This window comes from Siphateles boraxobius, unplaced genomic scaffold, assembly GCF_051911475.1.
Source record: "Siphateles boraxobius isolate OS27281-9 unplaced genomic scaffold, OSU_SipBor_1 3, whole genome shotgun sequence".
Lineage (NCBI taxonomy): Eukaryota > Metazoa > Chordata > Actinopteri > Cypriniformes > Leuciscidae > Siphateles > Siphateles boraxobius.
In genome coordinates this window covers 8887236-8898071 of record NW_027508919.1, presented here as the reverse complement: position 1 = coordinate 8898071, position 10836 = coordinate 8887236, and the positions used below count along the sequence as shown (strand labels likewise).

At 37.9% G+C, this 10836-nt stretch overlaps 1 long non-coding RNA gene across 1 annotated transcript; it reads right to left on the bottom strand.

Moving 5' to 3' along the window:
- Positions 1-3668: 3668 nt before the first annotated feature.
- LOC143756911 (uncharacterized) lies at positions 3669-8534 on the bottom strand. The gene is made up of 2 exons (XR_013210351.1): positions 8442-8534; positions 3669-7129 (listed from the first exon to the last, which is right to left on the bottom strand). It is a non-coding gene; the product is annotated as an uncharacterized LOC143756911 (long non-coding RNA).
- Between the last annotated feature and the right edge of the window lie 2302 nt (positions 8535-10836).

Here is a 10836-nt window from a genome sequence, read left to right as displayed (position 1 = left end):
ATTCTTTGATTTTTCTGAGAGTGACTATGCTATTGATAATGTTAATTTCTTTTTGTTGCATTGTAAATTTTTTACTCACAAAAACAAATTTCTCAAGACTTTGCCTATATTTGATGTCTTTATTGCTGAGATTTCCCTTATTGTAAAATCTCTTAAACTCATCAATAGCAAGAACAATACGAACTATGCAGTTTTTCTTTCTTGATGAATCTTTGATTTTATAAAAGGTTTGGCTTGATACTGTTATACAATACTTTTTACAAAATAGAAACTATTTCACTGGCTCATAATGGAGGATAAAGAAAACGTGGCATCATAATTAAAAAAATACAAACGTCATACTATTCATTTGTTAAAATATTTTTTGAACCCAGACACAGATGAAGTATCAGTTTTGAGACTTCTGCAATGTGATATATCAATGCAGTGGGCCGTTTGGAATAATCAGGTCAAAATGATAAATGTATTGTGATGAACTAGGTTACACTTTATTTTCAGGTGTCCATGTTAGTGTACCGTAATCATGCAATTAAGTACAAAGTAATAATGTACTTACTATAGGGTTAAGAAATACTGTTGGGAGAAAAACCCTTTATGTTAGTTTCTTAGTCGGTAAAGGGGTACATTCACAGTATTCAATTCTCATTTGTATAGCACTTTTCACAATATATCGTTTCATTCGAGTCCACATTACAATTTAGAGTGATCATTTATCAGAGGTAACTCATTTTAGAAATGTACATAGGCCTGTACAAATCAGTTAGCTAAAAATGTATTTAAACAGTGTAATAATTCAAAGCAGTATCAATGAGCTCATTGAAGTAATGAAAACTTGTTTGACTGAAATGTAGCTTTGGTACACGATTCAGTTTTCTGGTAGTTGTATTGATAGTTTTCTAACATTGTATTGATAAAGCATTTCAGAAATACCATATTGCAACACTTAGTTATCTACAGTATAAATTAAACATTAGGAAGCATTGATTAGAGTACTGATCATGAACTTGGATGTACAAAATTGAAGGACAAAGCATTAGGCCATTAGCAATATTCTTTATTTTACAAGCATAAAACAAGGCTTACAAATTTCCACAAAAATATTTCGATTTTAGTAGCAAAATCAACACAAGAAAACCAAACTTAAAATGAACTAAAATTACACATTATATACACACACTAAAGAGTATAGTTTGAGCAGAGGTTAGAAAGCAAAGACGCCGCAGGGAATTGAACCCCGTCCTGAGAATCAGGAGTGCCTCCACCGGAGTCTTTTGCTTTTTTTCTTATGAGGTTAAAAAAGCAAAACCTGAAGGAACAATCCTAAGATTGTTCCTCAGGAAAAGAAAAACCTCAAACCTGCTGCTCTACTACAATACTCTGGTCTTGAACGGCTCTTCTTCTTTAGCCTGAAACTACACAAAAGACTGCAGGTTTCCCTCCCAAATCCCCAGATAAACTCTTCAAAACATCCAAAATGCCAATGATATTACTGTAGTAATTTTGTCCTCAATACAATAATTTTAATATGCTTCTACTTGGAAGATCAAATCTGACCAGTGAGGTCTTGAACAAGGCTGCACTTGCATTCAGATGTGACTCGTTCCTATTTAAAAGCTGAAACACAAAGAGAAGAGTTTAGAGCCCCCCACCCCACCCCATAACCAATGTAATACAAATGTAATTTACCACCAAACAATGGTCCAGGTCTCGAAATCCCACCAACACGGCCAGAACAAATCGGTGTCTTTGTAAATCACCATTCCTGTAACTAGACAGATACTCGGTTTTCTGCCCCCCCCCCCATCCCCCGAACTATTTTTATAATCTTTTAAGGCAAAAGTGCACGTATAAAACTTATCTCCAGCCAGCGACGCTTTACACCCAATTCTTCAGAGTAAAGAATTAGCAATTCTACAGCTGCAATGAAAAAGAGCAAAAAGTTTACAAGCCCATACCCCCCTCCCTCCCTTTCCAAAAGCAATTTAAATAAATGTATAAACCAATGCAAAAACTGGTTACTCAATTGCTTTGACGCAAGCACATCCATCCACTCCCATGTTACGGCTCAGTCTCAATTTTAGAAGAATCACAACAGCATACCTGAAAAAAGAGAAAGTGTTGCCCCACCCCTCCCCAAAGCTACCAAACTCCAAACAATGACATTGGATTTGATTGAAAATTTAGAGCAAGTGTTAAGTGCATGCATATTTTAAAAAGGTGAGTGCTTGTTCTGCCCATACACAGGATTAAGATCAACTACGTGTACTTAACTCAGCAGATAGCAGCAGAGGGATGCGCAATTAGCAGCAAAACATGACGAATATGAGGTTGATCAGAGCGACTGGATGTCCCAGTGTTTCATCAGGCAGTTAGGGCTCTCCCAGACGACAAGACAATTTTGCTCCCTAAGTGAAATTGACCTAAGAAAATGAAGAATTGGAGGGGGGGAGGGGAACAGGAAAGACGCGCAGACACACAGAAGGACTTCGACAAAGGACTTCCGAGGTTTGGACAAAGCTCTCAAGCGCACAGAAGGGGGATTCGGATCGCCATTCACTCATGTGAAGACATTCACCGGGGTTACTGCTCACAGACAGCCTTGCATTCAGATGCAGTCGAGAAGGCAGGGTGACAAGCAGGTAATCTGAAACAAAGAGCTTCTACACACAAACACTTCCACCACACCAATTGCAATACTAACTGTATGACTCAAATAAGGAGTTAAGAGATGTAAAAGAAACTTTAAAGTGCATGAAGCATAAAAAAAGGAGTGTAGCTTCTGAAGCATTGGTGATTGAAGTTTACAAAAAGTTGTTGCATGAGGTTTCTACAATTAGGTTTAATGATTCAGACACCTGGTAACTAGATTCCACAGGGCGACATCATGTAACTTTCACCACACAGCTGGCTGAAGTAATTTCTGCAGAAGAGAGAGAAAAGTGCATAGCCCTCCCCACCCCAAACATCTTTTCCAGGTAATTTACGGCTGTACAGGAAATGCCAAATAAAGCTGCACAGTTGCGCAGCTATTCCCAGCCACTCTAAATTTGGGGTCTGGAGCACAGTTGTGCAACAGTTGGAAAGAAGACTATTGCTATACATTTGTAAAGCAACTATTTCACCCTGCACAGTTGCACAGAGTAGTGGCTAGGCAATTAAACATTTTAAAAGTAGTTTCAAATCTATTGTAGCACAACGAACTGTCCTGCCTGTCGAAGCATTCAGTGGAACCAGGCGATTTCGGGTCATAACTTCTTCTGATAGGTGCCATTCTTCACAAGGCTTTGTAAGATTCTGCAAGACCAAAAATGGCAAAAACAAAGACCCCTACGCCCACCCTTCACAAAACAGCCCAATGTCCAAATAAAACCATAAAGTCTGCAAGATTCATATATCAAAAGTGTAGGCTTATAGCCAAAGAGACTACAATTGAATGCATAAAGCATATCTCCTCAAGTTAAATTAGTAAAATTTGCCTTTCCTCCTTTGGCCTGATCAAGCTGTAGGACTGGACTGATCTGCCTCTCCACCTTGAACAGAGTTGACTTCAAGCCCTGGCATCCAAGCTCTACAAAAAGCGCCAAGCTTTACACTCATACCTGGAAAAGCATAAAGAAATACCCAAGAAAGCCCCACACATACCCCAAGAAACAAAATGCATACCAAAATTTCAATCACAACAGGCTATGCATTTATTAACTGAAAATGGGAACAGTACAGAATGTACACTTACATACAAATTACAAAGCTAACTTGTAAAATGTGCTCGACCACAGATCTTACAATTCTAACACACTATTAATGGAAAAAGGTTAGGAACAAATGGGCTTGCTTAGTGACCTTACGTGACCAAAAGAGGCTGAAGTTGATTGATGCGAAAGCAAATCTTTACATACAATGTTAGGATGACATCTTCAGTGGAAAGCATTCAGGGACACTGCACACTGAAAAATGCAAAGGGGGGAGGAAAAGAAAGCCTACACACATCCCCACTCTTCAAAATACAAAAATTAACCAAACAATAAGCAACTAATACAATTACTGCTTGGACACTTAGCCACCAAATTGTATTCAAGTACAATACAATGACAGACAAAAGCAAATGAATGCCATTTACATGAATATCCAATTACTTGCCATTAGAAAACGTTAAAAGCGCCTTGGCCTCTATTGAAGTAGCTTTGCTCCTTAAGTGGGGGAGGGGAGCAGATATTGGTTGGACCACCAGCTTTGTTCTTTGAGGGTTTGTTTCAATCTGTAAGAGTCAAAATTAAGAAATCCCCCCCAGATCCAAACCCCATAGACAATTTTCATACATACAACCAATATCGATATACCATTCAATAAAGAGACAAGAGTGGCCATGATGTGTGTTAAATAAATGAAAGCGTTTGATCCCATGCCGCGTTACCCAAGATGTAAACGTTGGTATAGCTGCCATGGAAGGCTTGTAACTGGACCACTCATCCCCTGGCACACACTGGTGGTTCCTTCCCCCATACAGCGCTATTTCAAGCCACCATTAATAAAGCCGCTTTCACAAGCTGCAAAGTCTAGGAAAAGATTTGGGTTAACGGCCCACACCCCTCCCGCCCCGTGACAATCCCCGACATTCAATACTGGAAAAACTGAAGAAAGTTTATGGTTTATATATCCAAACAAGATTTAATACAAATCCAATGAGGTACCTTCCTAAATCCCATCAAAGCAGAGGCTTTCCTTGAAGCTTTATAAGAATCGTTACAGAGCAGTCAACAATTTGACTCTAAAAAGGGTCCACACAACATCCTGGAATCCCTTTGGGTTCTATCGCCTCTAATGTGACCGGGCCTGTGGGAGAGAGAACTCGAGAAACGCATTTGCCCCTCCCCAACCCCAAGAACACTGTGCAATAACATCACATAACTATTCAGAAACTGCATTTGCAAAATCTCTATGTCAAAACTTTTACACTATACTTTTACAATAGCGCATTTAATTTTACAAAAACGAATTTAATATCTTTTTAAATTAGGAACTGTTGCTCCAATTTATCATTAAAATTCATGCATGAACTCGTCAAAATTTTTACCGGCAGGCAATACGCAGCTGCCCTGGCATCATATGTCGGACTGACGCAGCGGGTGTGGCAGTAGAGGTAGTTGTGTCGTTTAGGAACGCAGGGTAACTTCAACTCCGAAAAGCCCTTCATACGTGGATTGCTTCACAGGACAGACCTAATGGATTTAAGCGGATATGGAGACGACTTTTCCACAGGCCTACAGCCGAAACACAGTGGAGGCGTGGTCGATTAAGGACGGTCATCTCCACGGCACACTAACAGCATTCATCAGACTTGGCCAACAACAGGAAAGATGAAACATCGGAATTTCAAACAGTCACTCACCACGCCTGAAAAGGAAAGAACAGAACTTCGCGAGCAAATGTGTTCTGGAATGCAAACTACTGAAATTATGACTTCTCATAATTGCACAGGATACCTCTACCCATACAAACCAAATGCCCTCCTCATGATTTTTCTATGGAGACGACCCCTGATAATCTCTGATTGTGAGCCCTCTTTCTTTCTCTGCTGCTGTTGGGACACCCATCTTTGGCTTGCTCTGATCTAGACCAGGTGAGCTCCCCCTGGTGGCCAACGTGGTACGCTATTCTGCCTTGTAGATCTGGCTCCCCCTTCTGGATACTGCTGTTGCTGCTCTTCTCCCTGCTCTGTGCCCTCTGATTCTCTCCTGTGTCCTGCCTGGCTCGACATCTGGTCCTGGCCTCTGCTGTAGATCTTTTCTTCCATCCGTAGTCATCTAAGAGCTAGGTCGTTACTGGATAAATTAAACTCAGTCCATTTCTCCTTCCCTCTGTACTTCGGTCTTCTGATATTTTTTGGATCACGAAAAACACACTAAGCTCCCATTTCACAGCTGTTACGCAACACGTGTATCAGTCCATAAGGCGTTCAAACATTCAAATTTGCGTCATCATAGCTGATTAAAAAATGCTTCTAGGCTTATGAATCGATGGTCGAAATACTCATGTAGAATTCTTCGAGAGAAAAAACAGGCTGTGTCTATAATCGTTGTTGGTGTCTTTCAAACTGAACTCAACGTAGTTATTTCTTCCTAAAAAAGCAACAAGAGCGGGTTTCTCTATGTTTAAAGTCTTCAAAAATAAATAAAAACCGAAAAAAATGTCCGATTGTCTTGTTTGTTGTTTTTTCTTTTGTTATGTCATGGTTTACATATAAAAAAAAAAAGACTTACGTTTTTTTTTTACTCGAAACTGTACTGTAGTCTTCTTGTAGATATGCTAACGTTAGCCCTTCACTCATAACTTGATCGTTGTCGCGACCGCCATTTTGTGAAGGCGTTATAAAGTCGAGAAAGAAAATGAAACCATTTTAAATCATGTCTCTTCAGAAAAACATGTATAAACAAAATACATATTTAAACTAGCTTGACAGAATAGGTTAACATGGTCATTTAAAGCTGCGCTTTGCTTAAGCTTTTGGTCAGCTGGTAACTTAACGTTAAAACATTAAGCTAACGTTAGTAGCGAAATAATCAATATATACTCTTTTATATAAAACTGTATACATTTAAGCTAAGTTACTTCAGAAAAACTTTGTTGAAACAAAAATATATTTAAAACGAGCATAACTGAATAAGATAACATGTTCTTTTAATAACGTTAGCTACCCAGTGCCCTTTGTTCTGGCTCTGGTCAGCTGGTTAAGTTAAACCTTTGCTAGTTGTAAAATAAGAACTATAAATTCTGTTATACTAAACGGTATAGAATGTATAGTCTATCGTCTCGTTGGGACCAATATAAGGTCGAATATTTCTTTTTTTAAAAAGCACTTTAAATGATAGGTAATCTTTCGATGTTACTTCTGTACCCTGAAGGTAACTTATTAGAAGAAAGCCTTGACATAGTCAACTGTAATAACGTATAAACTTAAAAGCGCAAAACGCTAACAAAGAACTGTTCCTCTAAATTATAGACAAAAAAGTCACATCACCAGATCAACGAAACCTCCCTGCCTTCCTATGCGTCTCACCCCGTCGTGTAACGAGCTTGTTGTTGGCATGGGTTTTATAGACCTCAGTGACGCGGTCATTGTCAGCTCCTTCCGCTGTGTGATTAAAAAATAGTTCCTCTCACAAAGAGTTTTGTTTGATTTTAGGTCAAGATATGTGAATATGACTACTATGTATTGTTATTTTGTCATTTAAAAGAAAAATATGTGTGTAATCAAAAACAACATGTTGCATTGGATGTTAAATGCCTGTTTAAAAGCCAAATCATGTAGGACAGAAAGTTATAGCGCAAACGTCCCCCAAAATTACAAGTAGATGATATGGGAAATTGGGAAATTATATAAAAGGAATTCCCCCACCAAATGATCTTTCTGTTCCTATAGTGTAGTAGACCAACGGTCGCTCACAGCTGCCTAGAAACGCAGCGTGATTCATCACAAAATGCATTTTTCAAACAGCAACAGTTACGTCAGAAGCGCAGTGCGGAGGAATTCAACATGGATCTAAAACCCCCTCTTTCAAGCCGGATCAAACCGGTTTCGGTGCACGGATCTTCTTTTCCTTTTTACCGCAGTGCCATAATGCGCATGCGTGTAACATTTCTTTGGTTAAAATAGGATAGGCCCAACTCGAAGAATTACCAGAATGTTCTGGTCTAACCCGGATTGAAAGTTATACGAAAACAATCCAGGTGTTTCGGAGGTCAAGAAGTATTTTACAAGTTTAAAACAATGGCCCATCATGACAAATTAGAGCCAATGTCAAATGTCTTTTATTTGATATAACTCTTTTTCTGTACTTTTACACTCATGTGAGTCGATTCCGATAAAAAAATATGAATAAACGTACATTTTAACGGAATTTGAAAAGGTAGTGTACAACTTTCGTTAAAGGGAATGTGTTTCTTTGTCACATTGAAAGGGTGGGTGCGGGGCAAATGAGACCTCCAGCACGTCTCCTCTCTCTGGTATTTGTGCTGACGTTCACAACGGGACAAGACTGCAACAAGTGAGAAGGGGGATGGGCAACACAAATACACTTAAAAACACGAAATACCTGTGGATTGCCTGTTTGGTTCTAAACATGCAATGGGTCTGTAGAAACCTGTTTAGTGATTTCAGTGTTCATTTAGTAAACAATTAATCTGTTAAATTGTTTTATTTTACACTGCGCTAAGTAAACGCGTTGTTTGTGGGATTAAGTTTCGGGGACAGTGAAAATTAAAATGATATTATTCAATCTACAAAAAATAAATGCTACAATTTGTTTTACATCCCTAACGATTTATTATTCTTAGCAGCTGACGTCACGTTTTTTGCGCGTCAGCATTTTGAATGAATTGCAGATTTGTCATCATCAAATAATAACTTTGCAATACACTGCATATAAAAACATTGTTTTATGTACCTCATTAGTTCTGCCACCATAACATGATGTGTTGAATTAAAATAAAATCCAAACGTGACGAATGTGGCAAAGTGTGGAAAGATCGAGATGTTTGCGGCATGGATTTCATTTGAAAATTAACCACAAGGTGGCACCAAACTTACACTAATCACACAACATCCATAAAGGAAAGTCAAGTTGATTAAAACCCTACCTAACAGTCATTCTAATTAATGACTTGAATGAAAACCTTAAGTCCAATGAGTTAATCAGACTTGTTTACATATTTCCTCTTCATCAGCATTATCACATAAAAGGCCGTTTTGAGTGGAATGAATGGTTGCCCATTTCAACATTCTCTCAAAACATTTCAGTCCTAAAGACCCAATGTGTAATAATGGGATTAAAGAAATATGTTTGTTGTAGTTTCACAGCAACCATTTTCCATATGATGAAATATAATCTTTAATAATTTATCTATAGAGCCTTATCCAAATAGAAAGTATGAACAACTATGTGCATGTTACTGAATGCTGATGACTGATTTAAGGGATTTGGAGATACAGACAACTCATACAAAGGTTTATTAAAAAGAAACAGAAATACATAAATTATATTGTATTGCAGTCTTCAAATATCAGATTACATGCATTTTGAACATTTAAAGCATGACAAATCAATGGTGATTGACATTTAATGTTTTTTTGGGTAAACCCACATGTCCTGTTTTTTAATCAGCATCAATATTTTAGGTTAACATCTGACTGTAAATAGTCATAATTTGGTAACACTTAACAATAAGGTCTCATTTGTTTACTTAATTTATTAACTAACATGAACTAACAATGAGCAATACATGTGTTACAGTATTTATTCATCTTTGGTAATGTTACTACCAAATAATAATAATAATAAAAACACAGTTGGTCATTGTTTGTTCATGTAAGTCCACAGTTCATTAAATGTTAAAAAGTACAACATTTGATTTCCATAATGTATTACTAAATGTTGAAATTTTCATTAATTAGGATTAATAAATGATGTAGAAGTATTGTTAATAAATGCTGTAGAAGTATTGTTCTGTAACAGTTTAGGACCCATAGACCAGATGTTTGAAAGAAGACCTGGAGTCAGAATTATAATAAATTGAAGAAAAGTTTCAGTGAAGAAATCAGCTTCAAGACTCACACAGGATTTCGTAGGCCACCCCGTTTATAGTTACAAAGATAACAGCAATTATACCATTCACCAAGGTCTAAGATACGTCCTTGCTTCAGGTTGCAGTTTCTGATTGGCTAAGAAATAGATAAACAGTAATTTTCCACACATATACAGATAGATTGAAGCATATCGCCATCGATTATGCAGCTGACACTTGGACCCTGAAGTTAGGCACATCGTGACCTTCCAGTTCTCAGATTTGGGTTGCTGGACGCCGATCAACAACTCAGTCAATCTCCAATAATGCCAGTGGTTCCTTAACCTGTAACCAAGAAGACTAACAAGGTTGGATTTGGCCAGGTTTCAACTATAAACAGCTAGGAGAGTCCTCTCAAAACATCAAGATAATGCGTTCTTTCTCTAAAGGAGAGCTACACTTTAGTCTAACTGGAAAGTAAGGCTTTGACAAAGAAAGGGTCCCTTCGACTATTGGCTTCAATGACCCCTATATGTTTAACACGTTGAAGACCTTTCTCAAACACAAAACAAGTCCCTATTTCATTTCTGTAAGCCGGGCTAAAGCAAGTTACTGCATTCAGATATCAAATACAGATATTAAAGAATACATAAACATTTCGGTAATCAGACTGGTAACTTCTATAACAAAAAATCCCCAGAGAAGTCATTCAACTCATTTGACATTTAGAAGGAAAAATATTGATTAATACCTTGATTCTAATCACTCATTACATGAAGCAGCAGTGGATTCCAATCCACCCCCTTCAGTTCATTTCATTCTTAGTTTATGTTAACTAATGAAACCTTATTGTGAAGTGTTAACCATCAAAAAAAAAAAAGTAAATTTATTTTTACATTTTCACAGTTTTTACCAGATTGTCTGCCTTCACTAGATTTATTTTTAATTTTCAGATTAAAGGTGCTCTAAGCGATGTCGGGTGACGTCACTTCTTGTTGGCGTTTAAAGTATTGTCAAACAAAACTGAAGGCTAGCTAGACCCTCCCTCCTCCTCATCCACGCACTAATCCCCCAAACCCCACCCCCAAATCCTTCTTGTCGGTAATTGGCTGGAACAGTTTGTTATGTTTCGTGGTGTGGGTTAGCCCAGTTTGTTTTTGTTGCCGTTTTTGGAGCCTGGGGTGTCTGCAGAGACAGCGTTTTTTTACAGTGTGTTCAGGGCACAGGCAGCTAGCGGATAGTGAGGAGATGTTTGCTTTATGTGACAAAAAATGTTTT